The following is an 11942-nucleotide window of genomic DNA, read 5'->3' as shown; positions in this document are numbered from 1 at the left end:
TCTCTTTATGATCTCGAGCCAGATTTACGCCGGTTCGATGATCTGAAGCCACCACGATGCTCCTGAAAAGTTATCTGCATAACTATCGGAGCAGATCGTTGGTGGGTTTGAGTTGAAGTTCATCCCTAGTTTAAGGTAAGACATTTTATTCAGAATTTGGGTTTTCCATAGTTATAGGAAATGTTATACACGGAAAAATACCGAAGTTTAGTTATGAGAATTGTTGGTTTCAGGGTGTTACTCGGGGAACCTTGCGAGTGCAGGATCGGTATTTTAGTGGGTTTCTTCTCAGTGACAGGTAAGGGAATAAACTAAAGCAATCATTTTCAATGAAAATTATTATTAATTAGAAGAATTATGTTTAGGAAAGCATGTATTATTTTTGTGTATTATTGAGAAAATGCAGATTTGGAAAAATACTATTATGATGTATAAATGTACATATATATGTATTAAATGCTAGAAATTATAATTTTAGAATGGAATGTACGGTGTATTCAGCATTGCGTGGCATGAATATTATTTTACATGAAAAATATTATGTTATGGTTATTTTACGTATAAAGCATGTTTTTGTCACGTACCGAACCTGGAAATGGGACCCAAGGGTGAAAATGTAATCTAACTTGTCCCTGTATCCAATAAAACATCCAAAGATACAATACAAAGGATGAGGGTCCGGCCCCGTGGGGTTCCTAGGCACCCTAAACACATCCAAACACAATCATATACGCAGCGAAAATACTGTAATTCTATATACATACATGCAGTACCATACCAGAGTCTATACAAGAGTAGAACAGGCTCTATCATACAATGTACAACTGGGTGTCCAACACATCCCAAAATGACAACCCATCAAAATATAGTCCTAGTGCTTACCCAAGCGCTAACCACAGTACATCAGCCACTACGCTCCCTACACCAGGACGCTAGTTCTGGTTACTCGAAGGACCAATAAAAATGTACGTACAGTAGGGGTGAGACACCTCTCAGTAAGGAAGAACACAAGTTATATCAGTGTGTGGCATTTGAGTGTTATCATAATGCAACATACACGCAGTTAAAAGCAATTCCAGTACTAATTTTACACAGTGCATACAAGCACACAAACACATGATCAGCAATCTCGGTGTCGTCACACCCATCGGCCTGAAGTCGGCCTGTGACATAAGGCGTTGGCCTGTAGCTAACCCGCGTAACACGGCGCTACTGACACATGGCTAGTCCCCGACTCCTATGGCATTGTACCGGCGCTAAACTGGTGGATCTACACCCTTCGGCCTGATCTGCCGGAATAGGCTCATGCCCTCGAATATAGAGCCGAACCTATGCTGACCTATGGCCAGCGATTCCATATGCCCTCGAATATAGAGCCGTACACTCTCAGTACCTGGAACAATTCAAAATCGCGTTCCTACTAGCATTTAAACCAATCACACACACATGCATGCTTATATAACTTAACAAATCACACTCATTTGGTAATCTAAAATCATGGTTTTTCAAACACATACAGTTTAAAACAAGTCAAGGCACGACCATCCCTATAACACAGTATAAATCGACATATACATTCGGTTTTCAACACAACCATGGATGCAGCCCGTCGCCCCCCTCTTTCCCAAAACTGTAATCATGAAAAACCCATAGTTTTCCCTCGTTAGATCTCCCCAAATGAGTAGCTAAAACACACACAGGACCGTGACTTCAGTTCTACAGAGTCCAATTTCAAAAATAATCGATATAAACATAATTCCCCTTACCTTTTCCCTGAATAGCCAATCCCGAACTCTAAGGCCCCTAAAAAGGTAACCGAGTTCCAAAACCTACAATCAACAGTACAGAAGATACTCACAACACTATTCTCTACAAAACTACTGGATTATAATTGAAAACTGAGTCTTACCTTGATTTTACGCCAAAACCTGAAAATCTCCGGAACGGGATTCCGATCCATAGAACTTGTAGAGAATCCTTTCACGATCCTCGTGGTAACTTCAGATTCACGATTCTCGCGACGAACGACGAAGGAATCTAGAGAGATAGAGAGTAGGGAGAGTTCTAGAGAGAGAGAGAGATATGATTTAATTTTCTTAGCTTGGAAGTAATGAAAACTTCTATTTATAGCCCTTTGACCCAGACACTTCTCGTCGTCGAATTGCGTCCTCGTCGACGAGGCTCTATAGTCTTCTCGTCGACGAGACCAAGACCTCGTCGACGAGTCTAGGAACTCCGATTTTTTTGAAACCCCTCGGCTTCTCCTCGTCGACGAGCCTTTGAACTTCGTTGATGAGGCTTACACAGGCTTCGTTGACGAATCCTGCTAAATTCCCCATTTGCCCCTCTCTTATTTATTTAAACCCATATATCATGTTCGGGTTCTTACAATCTCCCCTCCTTACAAAAATTTCATCCTAAAAATTTGCCATCTCTCATTCACAAACTCATACATACAACTCCAAAGATAACTGGCGACTACTACAGCGTAGCCCTATCATACACATACACATACATACCCTCACTTATGGCGAAGGAATATCGTGGTTCATATACAACCGTCTCAAGAGTTCACAATACACACACTCCTGACGATTAACCACCTATCCCAACCCAAAGTAAGATAACAAACAAGTACTCAAAACAACTATGGATACTTCTGGCGTATTTCCGTTTCCAGTTTCTAAGAAGCTTCCTCAACCTCGTGGTCTCGCCACAATACCTTCACTAACGGTATCTCTTTGGTACGAAGCTTTTGAACTTTACGGTCTAGAACCTGCACAGGTATCTCCTCATACGCTAAAGTATCCCCAATTTCCAACTCATCATAGCTGATAACATGTGATGGATCCAGCACGTACTTTCTCAACATGGATACGTGAAACACATCATGGACCCTCAAGAGTGTTGGGGGTAATGCAATTCTGTAGGCTACCGAACCCACTCGCTCAAGAATCTCGAATGGTCCGATATATCTCGGGCTCAGCTTGCCCTTCCTTCCAAACCTCATCACCCATTTCATCGGAGCGATACGCAAAAATACCTTACCCCCACCTCAAACTCTAAATCATGGCGGCGAACATCTGCATAACTCTTCTACCGACTCTAACACCTGATGTTTACCAACCTCATCCCAACATAAAGGAGATCGACACCTCCGACCATACAAAGCCTCGAATGGTGTCATCCCGATACTAGTCTGAAAGCTGTTATTATAAGCGAACTCTACTAGTGACATAAATTGTATCTAGCTACCACCAAAGTCTAACACACAAGCTCACAACATATTTTCCAAGATTTGAATCGTCCTCTCCGACTGTCCATCAGTTTGGGGGTGGAACGCTGTATTGAAAGTAAGCTTCATCCCCAATATTTTCTGTAAGCTCGCACATAATCGAGAAGTAAACCTCGGATCTCGATCTGACACAATGGACATCGGTACCCCGTGCATTCTCACAATCTCATGCACATACGTATCTGCTAGCCTACTCAAAGGATAACTAATCTTCATCGATATGAAATGTGCAGATTTCATCAATTTGTCCACGATCACCTAAATAACATTCTACCCGTGAAGTGCTGGCGGCAACCCGGTTACGAAATCCATGGAAATATGCTCCCATTTCTACACTGGAATAGGCAAAGGCTACAACGGCCTTGCCAGCCTCTGATGTTTAGCTTTCACCTGTTGACACGTCAGACACTGCTCCATGAACTAAGAATTCTGCCTCTTCATACCCGACCACCAGAAGGTATCGCGCAAGTCCCGATACATCTTTGTGCTACTAGGATGTACCGTATACAAAGAATGATGTGCCTCCTCTAGAATCGTCCTTATGATCTCATCATCATTTGGAACACACAACCTAGTCCCAAACCTCAACACACCTCTGCAGAGATGTTGAATTCTCTAGCTAGTCCCTGTCGTACCTTTTCCATAACCTCTGCCAACTCTGCATCACTAGCATGCGCGACTTTTATACGCTCAAATAAAGTCAGCTGGACCACCAAACTAGCAAAGAAAGCCTGATGATCACCATGCACCAACTCTATACCTGAACTCTCCAGATCCCGTCTGATATGATGCTGAGCTACAACTACCGACACAACCGCAGGTTCTAACTTCCGACTCGACGCATCAGCTACCACATTAGCTTTCCCTGGGTGATAATCGATCGTGCAATCGTAGTCCTTAATCAATTCAAGCCACCGTCTCTACCTCATATTCAACTCCTTCTGTGTGAAGAAATACCTGAGGCTCTTGTGGTTAGTGAAGATCTCGCATTGCACACCATACAAGTAGTGTCGCCAGATCTTCAGTGCATATACAACAACAGCTAACTCTAGATCGTGTGTAGGGTAATTCTTCTCATAATCTTTCAATTGCCAAGAAGCATACGCTACTACCTTACCCTGTTGCATAAGCACGCATTCCAAACCCTTTAGAGACACGTCGCTATAGATCACAAACCCACCATCCCCCGAAGTAATGGTCAAAATCGGAGCAGTAACTAGTTGGTGCTTCAACTTCTAAAAGCACTGCTCGCAATCACTAGACCACTCAAACTACACTCCCTTCCTGGTCAATCGAGTCAGAGGCCCAGATAGTTTAGAAAAACTCTCCACGAACCAACGATAGTAACCCGCCAGTCCCAGAAAACTCCGAACCTCCTGCACATTCTTCGGCCTCACCCAGTCAACCACAGTTTCAATCTTGCTAGGATCAACTGATATACCATCACTAGTAACCACATGGCCTAAGAATGCAATCTGATTCAACTAGAATTCACACTTCTTCAGTTTAGCCTACAACTTCTTCTCCAGTAGAATTTGTAATACTAATCTCAAATGGTCCTCATGCTCTTTTGAATTCCTCGAATATACCAGAATATTGTTAATGAATACCACCACGAATTGATCTAGGTACTCATGGAAAACACTGTTCATAAGATACATGAACACCGCTGGAGCATTCATCAACCCAAATGGCATGACCAAGAACTCGTAGTGGTCGTATCTGCTTCGGAAAGTCGTTTTTGCCACATCCTCGGCTCTAACCCTCACCTGATGATATCTTGACCGCAAGTCGATCTTCGAAAAGACCTGCGTCCCCTGCAACTGGTCAAAGAGATCATCGATACGAGGTAAAGGATAGCGATTCTTCACAGTTACCTTATTAATCTCACGGTAATCAATGCACATCCGCATTGACCCGTCCTTTTTCTTCACAAACAATACTGGAGCTCCCTAGGGTGAAACACTAGGTCAAATGAATCCCCTGTCCAATAATTCCTATAACTACTCCTTCAACTCTCGAAGTTCAGCCGGAGCCATCTGGTACGGAGCTTTAGAGATCGGTGCCTTGCCAGGCAGCAACTCTATAGCAAACTCCACCTCATGGTCCGGAGGTAAATCGAGTAAATCATCTGGAAACACATCCGTGAATTCGCTGACTACCCGAATATCCTCGAGCCTCAACTCATCTCGCGGAGGTTCCTCCACACAAGCTAGGTACCCCTGACATTCATCCAAGAGTAACCCCCTCGCCTGCAATGTTGATAGAATCTGTGGCGGTGGACGCACACATGATCCCACGAATTCATACTCCTGCACCCCGGGAGGTCTGAAAACCATCACCTTCCTATGCAGTCGATCACAGCATAACCGGAGAACAACCAATCCATCCCTAGAATGACATCGAACCCCGACATGTCGTATACAACTAGATTCACCGGTAGCAGCTTCCCCTGAATTACTACTAGGCAATCTACCAACATCTTCCCACAGAAAGATACACTCCTATATGGCATATTAATAGATAACACCTCATTCATATCTTGGGTCTCAACCCCACACCATCCCACAAAATTCACGGATATAAAAGAATGGGTTGCACCCGAATCAAACAAAACAGAAGCCTTATTTGAAAGCAATAACAAGGTACCTGTCACCACGTTCTCCGCATGCTCGGTGTCCACTGGAGTAAGAGAGTATACTCTGGCCGGAGCTGTATTCGTCTGAACGGTTCTCCGAGGTATCTGATTGCTCCCTTGGTTCACACTGGATGCAGGCACATCTTGCTTCGGTGCACGACAATCACAAAACATGTGACTTGGCTGGCTACAGTTGTAACAGTTACCCCCAAATGACCGACACTCACCCTTGTCGCATCTGTGGTATCTGGTACAACGACCACTAGTCTGGCTCATCTGAGAATCCTAGCGCTCAGTATTCTGATGGTAGCTCAAGCCCTTGTTCCTCTTCTTTCACGATCCCTGACGAGTTCCTGTCTGAGAACTAGAAGGTACTGTCATCTTCCTCGATTCCTGATCCACCTCGTCTTCTCGGATACCAGTCTCAATCACCGTGGCTTTATCCACCAACACCGAGAACTCGCGGATCTGAAACATACCCACAAGTCTGTGGATATCCTTCCTCAAACCCTTCTCGAACCTCCGAGTATTCTCATACTCGCTCGAGATCAAATACGGTGCAAACTGAGACAACTCTATATACCGAGCTGCATACCCTTGCACCGTCATACTCCCCTGAGTTAGAGCAGAAAACTCATCCGCCTTCGCATCACGTACTGAAGCCGGGAAGTATCTGTCAAAGAACACCTCCTTCAAACAGCTCCATGTCATCTCCTCTGGACCACCCCTCTGCTTCTCCAGCAGGTTCTCTACAGTCCACCATCGACCCGCCTCCCCAGATAGTTGGAAGGTGGCATAAAGGACTCGCTACCTATCCGTGCAGTGCAGGACCTCCACGATCCTCTCCATCTTCTCCCCCCAATCCTTTGCTATCATTGGGTTAGGTCCTCCAGAGAATGTCGGAGGATACATGTGTATGAACCTCTCAATGGTACACCCCGCAGAAGTAAGAGAGCGCTCGCATCTCCTCACAGTCCGCCCGATCTCCCGTAACACCTGCCTTGTCAAACCTCGAGGCATAGATGGAGACTCATCACTCGCAGTCTCCTCGGAGCCACTTCCCAGGTCATTATCCTTGGGCTCAATTCTGTAGCACAATAGGAATCTATCAGTATCCCTACAACACATACAGTTAACACAACGATCTATCACTAATCATGTTAACCACTTTCTTTCAGGTCTAGGTCTATCCTATCGCACCAACATGCAAGTCATCAATGATCTACCCTGCTTTTACTAGAATCATCACCCAAGGAAAAACACGAAATACTGTCGATAAATCCCGGTCTAGCAATCGAATAACCCTCAACCAACTCTACCCATATCCAACATCATATACTCTGGTATGTACTTACAGCTATGCCTAACCAAGTCTACAAGAACTAACAATCTGATTAGCTCTGACACCGAGTTGTCATGTCGCGAACCCGAAAATGAGACCCAGGGGTGAAAATGTAATCTAACCTGTCTCTATATCCAATAAAACATCCAAAGATATAGTACAAAGGATGAGGATGCGACCCCGTGGGGTTCCTAGGCACCCTAAACACATCCAAACACAATAATATACGCAGCGAAAATACTGTCATTTTATATACATACGTGCAATACCATACCAGAGTCTATATAAGAGCAGAACAAGCTCTATCATACAATGTACAACTGGGTGCCCAACACATCCCAAAATGACAACCCATTAAAACACAGTCCTAGCACTTACCCAAGCGCTAACCGCAGTACACTGACCACTACGCTCCCTACACCAGGACGCTAGTTCCGGTTACTCGAAGGACTTGTAAAAATGTACGTACAGTAGGGGTGAGACACCTCTTAGTAAGGAAGAACATAGGTTATATCGGTGTGTGGCATTTGAGTGTAATGATGATGCAACATACACGCAGTTAAATGCAGTTCCACTACTAATTTTACACAGTGCATATAAGCACAAAAACACATGATCAACAATCTCGGTGTCGTCACACCCATCGGCACGAAGCCGGTCTACGACGTACGACGTTGGCCCTTAGCCAACCCGTGTAACACGGCACCACCGGCACATGGCTAGTCCCCGACTCCCATGGCATCGTACCGGCACTAAATTGGTGGATCCACACCCTTCGGTCTGATCTTCCAGAATAGGCTCACGCCCTCAGATATAGAGTTGGACCTCTGCCAACCTATGGCCAACGATTTCATACGCCATCGGATATAGAGCCGGATACTCTCAGTACCTGGAACAATTTGGAATCGAGTTCCTACTAACATTTAAACCAATCACACACACATGCATGCTCATATAACCAAACAAACCACACCTATTTGGTAATCTAAAATCATGGTTTTTCAAACACATACAGTTTAAAACAAGTCAACGTATGGTCATCCCTATAACACAGTATAAATCAACATATACATTCGGTTTTCAACATAACCAGGGATGCAGCCCGTCGCCCCCATTTTTTCCAAAACTATAATCATGAAAAACCCATAGTTTTCCCTTGTTAGATCCCCCTAAATGAGTAGCCAAAACACACACAGGACTGTGAATCTCAGTCCTACCGAGTCCAATTTCAAAAATAACTTATATAAACATAATTCCCCTTACCTTTTCCCCGAATAGCCAATCTCGAACTCTAAGGCCCCTAAATAGCGAATCAAGTTCCAAAACCTACAATCAACAGTACAGAAGATACTCACAACACTGTTCTCTACAAAACTACCGGATCAGAATTGAAAATTGAGCCTTACCTCGATTTTATACCAAAACCCGAAAAATCTCCGAAACGGGATTTTGATTTGTAGAACTTGTAGAAAATCCTTCCACGATCCTTGTGGTAACTTCAGATTCACGATTCTCGTGACGAACGACGAAGGAATCTAGAGAGATAGAGAGTAGGGAGAGTTCTAGAGAGAGAGAGAGAGAGATATATATATGATTTAGTTTTCTTAGCTTGGAAGTAATGACAACTTCTATTTATAGCCCTTTGACCCGGACACTTCTCGTCGTCGAATTGCGTCCTCGTCGACGAGGCTCTATAGTTTTCTCGTCGACGAGACCAAGACCTCGTCGACGAGTCTAGGAACTCCGATTTTTCCGAAACCCCTCGGCTTCTCCTCGTCGACGAGCCTCTGAACTTCGTCGACGAGGCTTACATGGGCTTCGTCGACGAACTATGGCTTTGTCGAAGAATTCTGCTAAATTCCCAATTTGCCCATCTCTTATTTATTTAAACCCATTTATCACGATTCGGGTTCTTACAATTTTAGAAATTATGAAATAATATGGTACATTATGGTTTCAAAATACATGATAAATGAATTATTTATTCAGAATGATATTTATGAGATGTTTGGCGCAAGGTCGTGTACATGTATGATTTTGGTGCAAGACCGGAAATATGAAAGTAAACAGCGCAAGGTCGTATGTATTTACGTTATTACAGAAAATGTTGTCAACCTTTTTTTGATAAACTGTATATTATCATGTATTATGTATTATCAGAATCCGGATGATAATTTAGTTTAGTTACAAGAGCACAGTACCGTAGCTATATAGATCAGATTACTATGTTCAGATTTGTGCTAATCGCCCCACGAGGGGGTGGGAGATGGATAGTCGATGTGACTTTCAGTGTAAAGTTGTAGACGTCTACCTGGCAGTCTGGACCAGGGTGTGGTGGGCCCATCGTACTTACAGACATTTTTGACTTGGCAGTGGTTGACCAGCCATTGTCGGGTTCCAAATTCGGGTTGCACAACCCGTCATGGGGGTAATACATGACATCAACTAGTTATACATCTTGGGTAAGTTTTCAGTATTATCATTAGTTATACTAGACAGTTTATGAACCGTATGATTTTTTAGAAATATGAAAGTATATATGTTTATGCAGTTATTTAAAATCAATGTTTTTTGGTATGCAAAATGTACTGTATATCTATATTAGCATTAAATATTCATGTTGCCACACAACTATATTTAGTTTATTTCCTTTTACTAAGAAGTGTCTTACCCCCGAACATTAAATAATTTTCAGGAAACTCAGAAAGATCAGTGGATCAAGGCCGCCGTTGAGTCACTGGTGCTACCCCGTTAAGAGGGTAAATTTTATACTAGGGTCAGGAGATTTTTGTTGTGGGATTCTAACTGTATTTTTGATATTTTGAGGTTGTATATGAATACGGTATCACTGTGGATTGTAGTTGGCTCTGGTATTTTATATTTTATGGTTATGAGAATGTGATTTACATTTACTGTTGTTTAGGTTTCCGTTGTGAATGTTAGAGATGTTCTAGTTACCATTGGGATTGAGTTGACTTTATTATTAAATATATTTTATTATATGATTATATAAGCAGTTCGTTACAGTGAAAATGTCGAAAAAAGATAATAGACATCACTCATGTGGTTTGATGCACCAGAATAAATTATCAAGGAGTTTTGGATCTAGAGGTTATATTTAAGGCTTGTAAAAAATTACCTCTGTGGCTAAAGAACCTGAAGAAAGGATTGAAGGTGTTCGATTGAGTGAAGGGTTTGAGTCTCGATGGAAGAAAGTTGCGGTTTTGAAAAAAGACGCTCCTTCGAAAGATGAGCTTTTCGCTGAGAGTCCCATAAAAAAATTGTAATTTTTTGAGGTCCCAAAATCTGAGTCCTTCGCCAAATCAATCGCCCCATTACTGCCCGTAGTTGCAGAATCACCATCACGAGCACCGTCGATAACCTTATCAGCATGATGATCAACAGCCACACGTCTTTGCGCATTGGAGCTACTGAGGTGAACCAGGGACTCTTCAAGAGGGGTATGGAAGTCGTCGCGAGCCGTGTCTTCGTCCTTCAAACTATCTGGCATAGAAACCATCAGGATTCCAGTGGACTCAACAGGAATCCCACCAGAGCCCGACGAACTGATGATGATATTATCCTCTGATTTGTCGAAGAGTGGGAGGTGGCAGAGATGCTCTTCTTGAGAACTTGAATACTCGCAGGATTGGAGCAGAGAACAAAAGGCCTCCTCCATGGATTCCTTTTCGTCGCTGCATCTGGGGTTGTCGATCCCCGGCGGTGAGAGCCCAAGAAGTTCGATGGGGTCTACCCGTCCTGAGAAACCCACGATGGACGTGGCTTCAGAGTTGTCATCAAGAGTTTTAAAGGAGCTCGATTCTCTGCTGTTGATGGCTCTGTCGACCATTGCTAATTAAGGTTTAGAAATCCTAACTTTGATACCATGAAAACAAAATATGATTTATGTATTTCTTGAATTTTTAATTTTGTACATCCCAATTTACAATATATAATACAATTGAAGGTTCTAAATATGGAAACAATCTCCCTACAAAATCACTCTCAATAATATACAATCTTCTATATTTACCTACTCTCCTAATTTATTCAATATACCCAATGATACTCGGGATTTCAACATTTGGTTATTGTGTAATTACGAAAGAAAAAATAAATTACAAAACAAAAGTAAATTTATGAAAAAACCTAGTAAAAATCTTACTAATTCAAATCTAAGGTCCTTATACTCCCAATTATTATCTTAACTAATTTTGTAACTAACTTGAAATTAACAATAGAGTTTAGATCGCATGCTTTTTTAGGTTCGACGATTAATTTTATCATTAAAGCTTTCCATTGAGTTATTTTTTCGTTTTGTTCTTAATTTTTTTGGTGTTTAGTTGGATTTTTTCTTCACTCAAGCTATAAAAATTTAGTTAGTAAAATTATAAATTTTTACTTTTGTCCCACATTGGCATACTAATTCTTTAGATTATTTCTAAAAATAAATTCATACCGAGTCAAACTACAAAAAAACTATAACGACCCCGACTCGCCACGAGGGCCCGGAATGCTACTTTAGTGACGTCTATGTACCTAATACCTTGTTCATCATATATAAAACACACATACGCAGCGGAAATAAAATATAAAATTCTCAAATTACATTGCTAGAGTTCTAACTATCTTTATACACAAAATATATCCATTTTCACATAATTACA

This window comes from Malania oleifera, chromosome 5 (genome assembly GCF_029873635.1).
Source record: "Malania oleifera isolate guangnan ecotype guangnan chromosome 5, ASM2987363v1, whole genome shotgun sequence".
In the NCBI taxonomy this organism is placed as follows: domain Eukaryota; kingdom Viridiplantae; phylum Streptophyta; class Magnoliopsida; order Santalales; family Ximeniaceae; genus Malania; species Malania oleifera.
The sequence above is the reverse complement of the archived record's forward strand: the minus strand, read 5'-3'. Positions refer to the sequence as shown.